The sequence below is a fragment of the Podarcis tiliguerta genome (assembly GCF_965153285.1).
Source record: "Podarcis tiliguerta genome assembly, chromosome: 2".
NCBI lineage: Eukaryota > Metazoa > Chordata > Lepidosauria > Squamata > Lacertidae > Podarcis > Podarcis tiliguerta.
Genome location: NC_139535.1, coordinates 110,558,677 through 110,571,485, shown reverse-complemented (window position 1 = coordinate 110,571,485; position 12,809 = coordinate 110,558,677).

Here is a 12,809-nt window from a genome sequence, read left to right as displayed (position 1 = left end):
CCTCCCCATGCAATCTAGATCCCTGCAGCCTAAACGGTAGGGAAAGAGCCACTCTCCATTCACAGCTCTTTCTTTACCTTCTGTCCTCTTCTCCAGATGCCTGGTGCTGTCGCTGCCCATCCTGCCAATGGTGGTTCATGTTGAGTGGAGGCTGTGGAAGCTCAGGCTCAATGACCTGAGTCTGCACTTAAAAGGTTGTTGTAAAGTGTAATGCACCAAGCTCCTTGATTTGGGGTCACCAGAGAGGCAGTGTCTGGGGCTGGTGTCGGGAGCAACTCACACGGCATCAGCGAAGTTAGCTCTTTAGTCAACACAGGTGGCCAGGCCTAGTGACCACAGCAACTATTTCCAATAGATCTTGCCCCAATGAGGCAGTTGTGAGTACTAAAGGTCCTAAGCAATCTGAGACTTTGTCACCTTGTCTGTGTTTTCTCTGCCCTCTCCATACCCTTTGTGGTTCTGGGAAACTAGGGGATAGGGGAGCTGGTTGCAGCAGGAGGAGGAGACCCCCCTGGCTTCTTCACCAGCCTGCCTGATCTTTGCCTCTTGGGCCTCCTCCTCTTCAGCATTAGCTTCTGCCTCTGATTCTGGACTGCTCTCTGCCACAGACTCTCCCTGCTCACTAAACCCCGTTGCCTCTTCTGCTTCCAACACCTGCTCTTCCCATTCTGCTCCCTCTTTTCCCTCTGACCACTCATCATCATCCTATCACCCTGGCTCTGAGCCTTCTTCCCCTGGGGGGTTCCCCAGCTGGTGCCTCCCACCACTCCTCTACAGCCAGCCAGTCTGTGATAGGCAGCTTGATCAGGCTAATTTATTTTGAGCACACAACTTCACTTTATGCAGAATTTAAGATTTGTATGTGTGTGTAGATAGATATAGATATAGATATAGATATAGATATAGATATAGATTATGTAGATGTAGATGTAGATGATGTAGATATAGATATAGACACACACAACCTTATGTATTAACCTGGAAACCAGGAATGACTGATAACCAGAGAACCTCTGTCCCCTAAATAAAGGGAAGTTGCACAGCCTTCTACCTTCCTTTCATTGTTTGATCCTTCTCTCTTCTGTCTTCCCTTTGTTCAGCAAGGAGAGGGGAGCTCTGGTGATTTTTATGAATGTCGTGCTGCAGGAGCAGCTAGTGAAGCATTTCGAAATATAATTAGAAATCTAAATATGACACCGCTGTTACAGTAGGAGACCTCACCCCATAAAACACTGGGACACAGTGATTTGTGCCAGCTGGCCTGGGTGTCATGTCCCATTATATATATATATATATATATATATATATATATATATATACACACATACACACACACACACACACACACACAGAGGCAAACATACATCCTGACTTATGCAAGAGCATGATTGCTTAAAGATTGCCCATGTGTTTTCAATTACCTCCTATTAATGTATTTACTCTTTGTATCTTTTCATCAAACTAAGGGGCTGCTTTATTTATTTATTTCGCTTGTTTGTGAGCTGCCGCCGCCGCCACTGCTGCTTCGCTAGGGATGGCTCGAGTTTAGCAAATGGCACATATTTCAATATTAAAGCCGCTTGCGATCATCACAAGCATGAAGGATGCCTCAAATAAACTCTTGCTCCACACGCAGCCATTCCTGTCTGCACCCGGGCAGTATATCTCCTGTATTTTAATTAAGTGGGTGTTCTCTCTCACTGTGCGTCGTACATTACTGGCGGTCATCTCATATGTCACCGGAGCTCAGCCATTCCTGAGAGGGACTAAATCCAACTAATAAGCAAGTGCCAGGCAGAATATCCTGATGCCCTCTATCCCCCTCCCCTCAACCCATAAAGTAACTTGATCCAATAACCTGTGGCAACATCAGTTGCATCTGGGAGGATCAGTGGGGTCTGGTGCCCATTGGGGCTGGTAGGGCAGAATTATATATAATAATAATAATAATTTGTTATTTATATCCCGCCCATCTGGCTGGGTTTCCCCAGCCACTCTGGGTGGCTTCCAACAAAATATTAAAATACAATAGTACGTCAAACATTAAAAGCTTCCCTAAACATAAAAAGCTTCCCCAGAGATCTTCTAAAAGTCTAGTAGTTGTTTTCCTTTTTGACATCTGGTGGGAAGGCATTCCACAGGGTGGGTGCCACTACCAAGAAGGCCCTCTGCCTGGTTCCCTGTAACTTGGCTTCTCACAGTGAGGGAACCACCAGAAGGCCCTCGGCGCTGGACCTCAGTGTCCAGGCAGAAGGCAGGTAGCCCAAATAGCAGGTGGAGCCAGATAGCCAATGGCCGGCAGAGGCAACTCATTCTAGTTTTGTCCCCATCTTCCTCCCAGCTGAGTTCTACAAGGGCTGCATTGAGACTAAGGAGGAGGAAGAAGCTGACAGCCAGGGCCACCTCCTGGCTAGGGGCAGACTGAGGTTGGTGGGGTGGCACCCCATTTGCCCCAGTGGACCAGCCTCCATTGATCCACCAGGCATGGCAGAGACAGGGTTCGCCCTCTCCTCCAAGTGCATACCTGTGCCATGCAGACATTACAGCGAACAGGAAGCCAAAGTATGCTTGGCATCAGTTGTAGTCAACTAAGTCCCAGTTGAACGACGTGGCCCAGGGAGAGAGGGGAAAATAGTGTAAGTAAACAGCTGGCTTCGCAAATGGTGTAAACAGGAACGGTTTGGATTCTTAGATCACGGACTGCAGTTTCTTGAAGATGGACTTCTGGCAAGCGATGGGCTGCACCTCACAACGGTTGGGAGGAATGTTTTTGCCAAAAAACTCAGAAACCTCATCAGGAGGGCTTTAAACTGACTATTGTGGGGGAGGGAGACAGTGCTCCTGAAGGTAGGAGTCTATCAATTGATGAAGATGATCATCCAAATGTCATAGACCAAATGGAGCAAACAGCAAGCAGACCTAGTGGTGGGAGGAAAAAATCCTTAAATAAGAGACACGGGGGAATGACTAATGGACTTCAATGTCTGTACACTAATGCACAAAGCATGGGAAATAAACAAGATGAGCTTGAGCTCTTGGTACAGCAAACTAAATATGACATAATAGGCATCACTGAAACCTGGTGGGATAAGTCCCACGATTGGAATGTAAAAATGGAGGGATACAATCTATTTCAGAGAAACAGACCAGACAAGAAAGGAGGAGGAGTGGCGTTATATGTCAGGGATGTGTATACCTGTGAAGAGATCCAAGATTTAGAACCTCAAAGCCAAAGTGAAAGCATTTGGGTCAAAATTAAGGGAGAGAAGAATAACAGTGACCTCATTGTGGGAGTTTACTATAGATCCCCAAGCCAAACGGAGGACATAGATGATGCCTTCATGGAACAGATGGCCAAGCATGCAAAAGGAAGGGAGATAGTAGTAATGGGAGACTTCAATTACCCAGATATATGTTGGATGTCAAACTCAGCCAAGAGCATAAGGTCAAAGAGATTCCTCACTGGCCTTGCAGACAACTTTATTGTCCAGAAAGTGGAAGAAGCAACAAGAGGAACAGCCATTTTAGATCTGGTCCTAACCAATGTCGATGACCTGGTTAATGGGGTAGAAGTGGAAGGATCATTAGGCGCAAGTGATCATGCTCTTCTGAAGTTTACTATACAGCGGAAAGGAGCAGCCAAGCATACTAGGACTCAATTTCTTGACTTTAAGAAAGCTGACTTCATAAAACTTAGGGAAGTGCTGGGTGAGATCCCATGGACAGTAATACTAAAAGGAAAGGGAGTTCATGATGGCTGGGAGTTTGTTAAGAGGGAGATAGTAAAGGCACAACTTCAGGCAATACCAATGAGACGGAAACATGGAAGGTGCCTAAAGAAGCCAGGGTGGCTATCTAAAGAACTTTTAACGGAGTTAAGATTAAAAAAGGATGTGTACAAAAAATGGAAAAGGGGGGAAACCACCAAAGAGGAATTCAAACAAATAGCCAGCACGTGTAGACACAAAGTCAGAAAAGCTAAAGCACAGAATGAACTCAGGCTTGCTAGAGAGGTTAAAAGCAACAAAAAAGGCTTCTATGGGTATGTTCGTAGCAAAAGGAAGAACAAAGAAACAGTGGGGTCACTCAGAGGAGAAGATGGTGAAATGCAAACAGGGGACACAGAAAGGGCTGAACTCCTCAATGCCTTCTTTGCCTCAGTCTTCTCCGATAAAGAAAACAATGCCCGACCTGAAGAATTTGGAGCAAATGATTCAGTAGAGAAAACACAGCCCAGAATAACTAAGGAGATAGTACAAGAATACTTGGCTAGTTTAGATGTATTCAAGTCTCCAGGGCCAGATGAACTGCATCCAAGAGTATTAAAAGAACTGGCAGATGTGATCTCAGAACCACTGGCAATCATCTTTGAGAATTCCTGGAGAACAGGCGAAGTCCCGGCAGACTGGAGGAGGGCAAATGTTGTCCCTATTTTCAAAAAGGGGAAAAGAGAGGACCCAAATAATTACCGCCCAGTCAGTCTGACATCAATACCAGGGAAGATTCTGGAGCAGATCATTAAGCAAACAATCTGTGAGCACCTAGAAAGGAATGCTGTGATCACCAATAGTCAGCATGGATTTCTGAAAAATAAGTCATGTCAGACGAACCTGATCTCATTTTTTGACAGAATTACAAGCCTGGTAGATGAAGGGAACGCAGTGGATGTAGTCTACCTTGATTTCAGCAAGGCATTTGACAAGGTGCCCCATGATATTCTTGTAAAGAAGCTGGTAAAATGCGGTCTTGACTATGCTACCACTCAGTGGATTTGTAACTGGCTGACTGACCGGACCCAAAGGGTGCTCATCAATGGTTCCTCTTCATCCTGGAGAAGAGTGACTAGTGGGGTGCCACAGGGTTCTGTCTTGGGCCCAGTCTTATTCAACATCTTTATCAACGACTTGGATGATGGACTCAAGGGCATCCTGATCAAATTTGCAGATGACACCAAACTGGGAGGGGTGGCTAACACCCCAGAGGACAGGATCACACTTCAAAACGACCTTGACAGATTAGAGAACTGGGCCAAAACAAACAAGATGAATTTTAACAGGGAGAAATGTAAAGTATTGCACTTGGGCAAAAAAAATGAGAGGCACAAATACAAGATGGGTGACACCTGGCTTGAGAGCAGTACATGTGAAAAGGATCTAGGAGTCTTGGTTGACCACAAACTTGACATGAGTCAACAGTGTGACGCGGCAGCTAAAAAAGCCAATGCAATTCTGGGCTGCATCAATAGGAGTATAGCGTCTAGATCAAGGGAAGTTATAGTGCCACTGTATTCTGCTCTGGTCAGACCTCACCTGGAGTACTGTGTCCAGTTCTGGGCACCACAGTTCAAGAAGGACATTGACAAACTGGAACGTGTCCAGAGGAGGGCAACCAAAATGGTCAAAGGCCTGGAAACGATGCCTTATGAGGAACGGCTAAGGGAGCTGGGCATGTTTAGCCTGGAGAAGAGGAGGTTAAGGGGTGATATGATAGCCATGTTCAAATATATAAAAGGATGTCACATAGAGGAGGGAGAAAGGTTGTTTTCTGCTGCTCCAGAGAAGCGGACACGGAGCAATGGATCCAAACTACAAGAAAGAAGATTCCACCTAAACATTAGGAAGAACTTCCTGACAGTAAGAGCTGTTCGACAGTGGAATTTGCTGCCAAGGAGTGTGGTGGAGTCTCCTTCTTTGGAGGTCTTTAAGCAGAGGCTTGACAACCATATGTCAGGAGTGCTCTGATGGTGTTTCCTGCTTGGCAGGGGGTTGGACTCGATGACCCTTGTGGTCTCTTCCAACTCTATGATTCTATGATTCTATGATTCTAAGTCCTAAATCCTACTCAGATTGACCCACTGAACTGAATGAACCTAAGCTAACCATGCCCATTAATTTCAATAGGTCTACTCTGAAAAGGACTAGTGAAGCATCTCACTCCATATTCCCAACTTGTCCTTTCCACTCTGGTCAAAGGCCCAAGTTGAGGAGGTAGATGGAATTGGGATATGGGAAGTGTGCATAAGCAACTCATTCACCCCTAACATTTTGGTGTGGTGTCCTTGTGTACACATGGCAGAAGGAGAGGGAACCTGCGTCTCTGTTGTGCCCTACAGCAGGGATGGGGAACCTGTGACCCTTCAAATATTCTTGGGCAACCAGTTCCCATCATCTCAACCAGAATGGCCAATTGTCAGGGACGATGGAGGTTGCAATCTTGTAATCCGATGGAGGCCTCTTGTAATCCAATCTCTCCCTTGAACATGGAGACATGGTACACACGTTCAGGACATAATTCTGCATTTGCAAATCAAGATGCCAGCTTGAGCCATTTTCAAAGGGAGGTGGGAAATATATCAAAGGCACAGTGGTGCCATATCTCACTTGAGCACAATGAAACCTGCTATGCATGTTTACAACATCATTCTCCATTTTAATTTCAAACACCAGCTTGACTCCTGCACTTGCCTTAGCGAAGCAGGGGGAGGTGGGAGGAGGAGGAGGAAGAGAGATACAAAATGAGTAGCAATGTGACATCTGAACAGTGTGGTTTAAAGGACACAACCCAATGGGAACATTCCCCTAGGCTAGCCCTGTTTAAACGAATGGAAACTGCACACAGCAGCATCCATGCACTCTTGCACACTTTCCTGGGGTCTAAGTAGCAGGGAGAAGGCCCATGCATTATGCCCCAACTCATAACAGAAGCCTGAATTATATCGCACCCATCGACTTTTAAAACTGTTCTGAGTCATATATTCTATGAGGAGTGTGTGCAAGCCAAAATATTGGATAAAAGAGTTCCCGTTAGCTCTTATGGTTTCACTCCTAACTCCATCCAGCCGACTAAAATTACAGTAAAGTGAGAAATCTCTGTATTAACTTTTTGGTGCCCTAGTCATAAACTGAAAATTAAGAGCGAGTCTGAAAAGGGGAGCAATCTGGAGTTCTCTGTATGTATTCACAGCTGGCTTCTCATTTTTGAAACAAGGTTATGATTCTTCTTCTTCTTTTTTCTTCATTCCTCAACCCTACCCCTCACTACCCCCTCCAAGGGAAAAAAATGTTTCCTCATTACTACGGCGGATGGCCAAAATGGAGCAGTTAGCTAATACTTTTCTGTCCAAGTAATAAGTGTCCCCGGGAATAATGTATTAGCACCTCCGAGAAATTGACTCTGGGAACTATAAAGAAACTGTCAAAAGTTTCATCCGCTTCCCAAATTTCACTCACATTTCATATTCATTATAGAGATGGAGCGCAAAGGGTCTCCAAACCACTTTGCAGGGAGCTATTGGGAGCCAGATTCAATAAGGCGGTGCTCAGACAGCCTCAAAGAAAATAAAATATTATTCATCCACGGAAGTCCTGAAATGGTGGTGGCACTTAGGTGCCATTGCCATAACAAATGTCTTTTCTTTCTGCTCAGGCAGCCGCTAATGCAAAAGGCAGAGTCACCTGAAAGTTGTAGAGGGCATCCAAGTTTTGGGCAGAGCTACATGTGATGCTCAAGATGCAGTTGCTGTCCAAGGCAACATTCCCATCGCTAAGTGTTCCTCTTCGCCTGTGATAATTATGGGTCCACAAACAAGCTAGCAGAAAGAGGATTGTCTTGAAGCAACATTATACTTCTGAGCCTCTAAAACAAACTTATTGTGCAGCAACTTCTGGGCATTTGGAACTGCCCAGATGATCATATGACCTTACGGCAAGTCCTCATATTAAAGGTAAAGGTACCCCTGCCCGTACGGGCCAGTCGTGACCGACTCTAGGGTTGCGCGCTCATCTCGCTCAAGAGGCCGGGAGCCGGCGCCGTCCGAAGACACTTCCGGGTCACGTGGCCAGTGTGACGAAGCTGCAGCTGGCGAGCCAGCACCAGTACCGCACACGGAAACGCTGTTTACCTTCCTGCTATAAAGCGGTACCTATTTATCTACTTGCACTTAGGGGTGCTTTCGAACTGCTAGGTGGGCAGGAGCTGGGACCGAACGACGGGAGCTTACCCCGCCGCGGGGATTTGAACCGCCGACCTTATGATCAGCAAGTCCTAGGCACTGAGGTTTTACCCACAGCGCCACCTGCGTCCCAAGTCCTCATATTACCAGCTTCTTAATACCAGGGGAGTATCTCTAAATTACAAACTTTATCATTACATCACCCCATAAAACCAGTCTTGTCCATATCATTTCTCCACCCCCACCCCTCCACATCATTTGCTGCAGCTGTCAGGAACAGAGAGAGATGTAAGGGAAATGTCAAAGGCCAATCTGACCCAACATCACAGCAAATGTGGCTAACTTGTGACCCTCTAGATGTTGTTGAACTACAGTTCCCATCCTCCCCAGCCAGTAGACCCAAGGGTCAAGGCTGAAGGAAACTGTTGTCTGGAGGGCAACTGATTAGCCACCCTTGCATTTTGGGGGAAGGGAGATGAACTTGACAGAGGGCTGCCATTTTTGATGGCCTCCTCATATTGATGTGTAGTTGGGTCTTCAAATGATGCGTAGGAGGCAAAACACTCTGGCAAATGACCAGGGCTAAATAGTTAGACTGAGGGTCAGTTTATGCATTAAGTAGAATCAAATGATATTTTCTTGAAAAGCACCATTTCAGTCTGAAGGAGCGGGGAAGGAGGCAGCATGCTAGAATATGACATCTGTGAGAAAAATTCTGCCTAGACATAGAAATTTAGTTGAAAGCCTGTGGTGTGTCAGACCCTCTAAGTGTCCTTATTTTCTAGGGACAGTCACGTATTTACAGAAGCCATCCTGATTTCAGATTTGATCCTGGAATGTCCTGCTTTTCCTTAAGATGTACCTAACTTCATCAGCCCCTTCATGGATCACTGCCTTGAATAACTCCAAGAAGCAGGGCCACCCAAGACGGACAGGTCATAGCTGAGAGTTTAGACTAAATGTGATCAACCTGGAGAATCCACTGGCAATCCACTCCAGTATTTTGCCAAGAAAACTCTATGGACATAAAAAAGGAGAACCTTTGAGAAGAAAGTGAGAGTCTCCAAGGCATGCTCTGGTTCATGGGGCCACGGAGAGTCGAACACGACTAAGACGACTAAACAACAACAAAATCTTCATCAGAGAAATGTTGGAGGACAAATGGACAAATGTTGGAGGGTATGGAATAGGACGTCCCTATTTTCATCAGAGAAATGTTGGGGGGTGTGGTGTGTGTCTCAAACCTGGGCCTCCAGCACCTTAACTCCTGTGCTGCTGTCCCAAGTCAGCTCCTTCAGTCTGTTACATTTAAGACAAATGCAGAACTCTTCACCCCATGATCTGGTATCTAACCTCCAGCCTGTCTGTGGCTGTTTTCCCCACCTCTGGTCTCTGGTTCTTCATTGCCTGATGTGGTGCTTGATCTCCAGCTCATCCATGGCCACTTCTCTTGCCTCAAGTCTATCTGGCCCTCATTTACCTCCTTCTGAATTGGACCCCAGCTAGGATGCAGACCTGATACTAATGCTTTTCTTGGATTCTTTTTACCACAGGCTACCTTAAGGGATTTGCTTCTGGGTCTCTTATGAGATCTCGCTGGAGCCCAGAACACCCAGTTGCTTTTCCTTGTTTCTCCAGTGGTGGCGGGGAGCATTCACAGTGGTACCTCTCCTTGGATTCCACTGCCTGAGGCTGCCTCAGTCCACCTCATGGGTGAGATGGCCCTACTTCTTAGATCTCAAACACTCTTTCCCCTTCTGAAGGCAACTTCAGGGCTGTAGGGAAACAGGGAAATGTGGTCTGAAAGCTGCCCTGAAAAGCCCCTCTCTAGCCAGGATCATGAGGAGAAAGGAAAGAAGGTCCCAGTGCAAAGGGCTGCTTCCTTGTCTTGGTCCTAAATGCAGCTTCTGCCTTGCTTCCTTTTCACAGATCCTCCAAATGTCCCTCTTTTCCAGGGACAGTCCTGGATTTACAGAAGCCACCATGGTTTCTGATTTGATCTCAGAATGCCCCACTTTTCCTTAGGACATCCACATGTTCTTCAGAGAAATGTTGGAGGGTGTGGAGTTATGCAACTTCCATAGGCCAAGGAGATAAGTAACAGTACAACCTTTAGAAAATATCTGAAGGCAGCCTACATAGGGAAGTTTTTAAGGTTGAATGTTTTATTATGTTTTATTTATTATAATTATGATTATTTCTCAGTAGTGGCCCCTGTGGTACGCCCTCCCATCAGATGTCAAGGAAATAAACAACTATCTGACTTTTAGAAGACATCTGAAAGCAGCCTTGTTTAGGGAAGTTTTTAATGTTTGGTCTTTTATTGTGTTTTTCATATTCTATTGGGAGCCACCCAAAGTGGCTGTGGAAACCCAGCCAGATGGGTGGGGTATGTATAAATAAATAAATAAATAAATAAATAAATAAATAAATAAATATTATTACTACTACTACTACTACTACTACTACTACTACTACTATATATGTTGGAAGCTGGCCAGAGTGGGTGGGGCAAACCAGTCAGATGGGTGGGTTACAACAACAACAACAGCAACAACAACAACAACAACGTTATTGTTGATTGTACTGATGTTGTTGAATAGGACGCCTGTATTTTCACCAGAGAAATGTTGGATGGTATATTTTCAGGGTCTGGAGGTCATGGTTGGCTGAGAGTAGAAAAGAGCAGGGGCAGGTTTTGAAGAAGAGACTTGGCTTTTCCTTCCCCTCCACCCACAAACATGATATTGAGGAAGGATGGGTGGTAGAAAGGCTGCGTATGCACCATATATTTCATAGAATCATAGAATCATAGAGTTGGAAGAGACCACAAGGGCCATCGAGTCCAACCCCCTGTGAAGCAGGAAACACCATCAGAGCACTCCTGACATAAAGCACCCTCCCCAAGTACCCTGTTTGTTAAGGGTGCTGGTAAGTGTAGTTCCATAGGGGTAAACTGCAGTTCCCAAGGTTCTTGAAGGGGGAGTGCTTTAAATGCACAGTGTGTATGTACCCCATTTTCTTTTATAAGCATTCATGTTTATCATCCAGTTGCGGAGACTGCTCATCCACACAATAGCTTGCCTACTTTTGGTTTTAAATTATCTAATCCCTCCTTATGGTCGCAGTAATGCTAACATGACATTATGAACGTGGTGTGGAATGACCCTTAAATCAAATCAGAAAGTTTCTCACTCCAATGGAATGGCATCTTGCCAGATAACGCAGAACCAAAAATACATTTAGAGTAGATTGATCCGTCGTGGAAGTCAAATCTGTCCACATCCACAAACACACAAACAAACGGTGACTGTGAATTCGATGGCTATTTTCTTTTCCTTCTTTAAAAATGAAAACCAAAAAAATAGACCCTAAAGATTATTTATGGTTTATTTTAGACACCCGATCATTTGATGCTTGTTTCATCAATTTGTCACTGTTTTTATTGTCACCAATTGCCCATAACTGGAGTGCATTTAAAACAACATTGATCTTGATATTATGGTGTCATAATATGACAGTAATAGTTGTAGTCTGCTCAGGAAGCCCAGTTGCGAAGATTGATGGCTTTCACCGTACCAATTATATTCTGTCCATCTAAGTGATAAAGAGAGCGTTGGAGGCATTCAATAGACAAATTAGATATCTTTTCCAATTATTTCTTTTATTTTATAAGGCCACATGTTTGATTAACAACTTTTTCCTTCTCTTATTAGCCAGCCTGCATTGCACATTTTGTTCCGTGTGTTTTAATTTTACAGATTTAATGAAGGATATTGGAAAACATCTGCGGAACTGACAAAGTGGTATCCTCTTCTCTTTGTGTGTGTGTGTGATTTCTTTTTATAGATCATGGGCATTTAGTTTCTTCCCTTCAGAGTTTAAAAGAAGGACAAGGATATTTTCCTTGGCTGTGGGAGAAGTAAGAGAATAACACTGTCATCGTATAAAGAGACCAGGCCTGTTTCCTTCAGTCCTTGCTTAGTTTTTATTTAGAGTAACAGCAAACAGCAAACACATCTGGGAAGAAACGATCGTAATGAAATTAATTTGCTACAGAGAAGCCCAGACAAATGATACAAAACCAGTCATAAGAACGTAAAAATGCATCTTTCCTCTTCTTAATAGCCATTAAATGAACATAAAATGCAATCGTAGAATTTATACAAATAAATTAACCAGCTTGGGCTAAGGAAGGGAACTTCCAGAGAGGCCATGCACTTCTTTATTTACAAACCGCCAGTCAGAACTGGGATAAGTGCACATCTTTGCATGCTCTGAATACAGATCTGTGCGTGACTGGGATCATTTCATAGAAAGAAGACTCCACAGAAACAAAGTGCAGCCATTTACATCTCAAAAGGAAAACACACACAAATGAAGAATATGAGATTGAAAAGGTGTGAGTTGCCCACAGGTGCCAAGCAGACAACTGGGATGCTCTTGTGTGTGTTAAGGTAGGAACACATGTTTCTGCATCTCAAAATGCACATGTTGTCTGGGATCATGGCCAACAAGTAGCCAATGAGCCACATATGGTCCCCAAAGTAATTTTATCTGACCCTGGCTGCTCTACCATTGGTACCTAGGAAGCCAACTTATGCCAGTTCAGATTTGTGTTCATCTAGCCCAGAACCATCTACCCTGACTGGCAGTGGTTTTCTTCAGGCTCTGAAGAAGAGGTCTTAGGATCACAGAAATGGGAGGGACCTTGAGGACCATGTATTCCAACCCCCTGCAATGCAGGAATATGCAGCTGTCCCCCCGTATGAGGATTAAACTTGCAACCTTGGTATTATCAGCATCTTGTTCTAACCAACAGAATTATCCAGGCTGAGCTTCCTGAGTCTTTTCATTA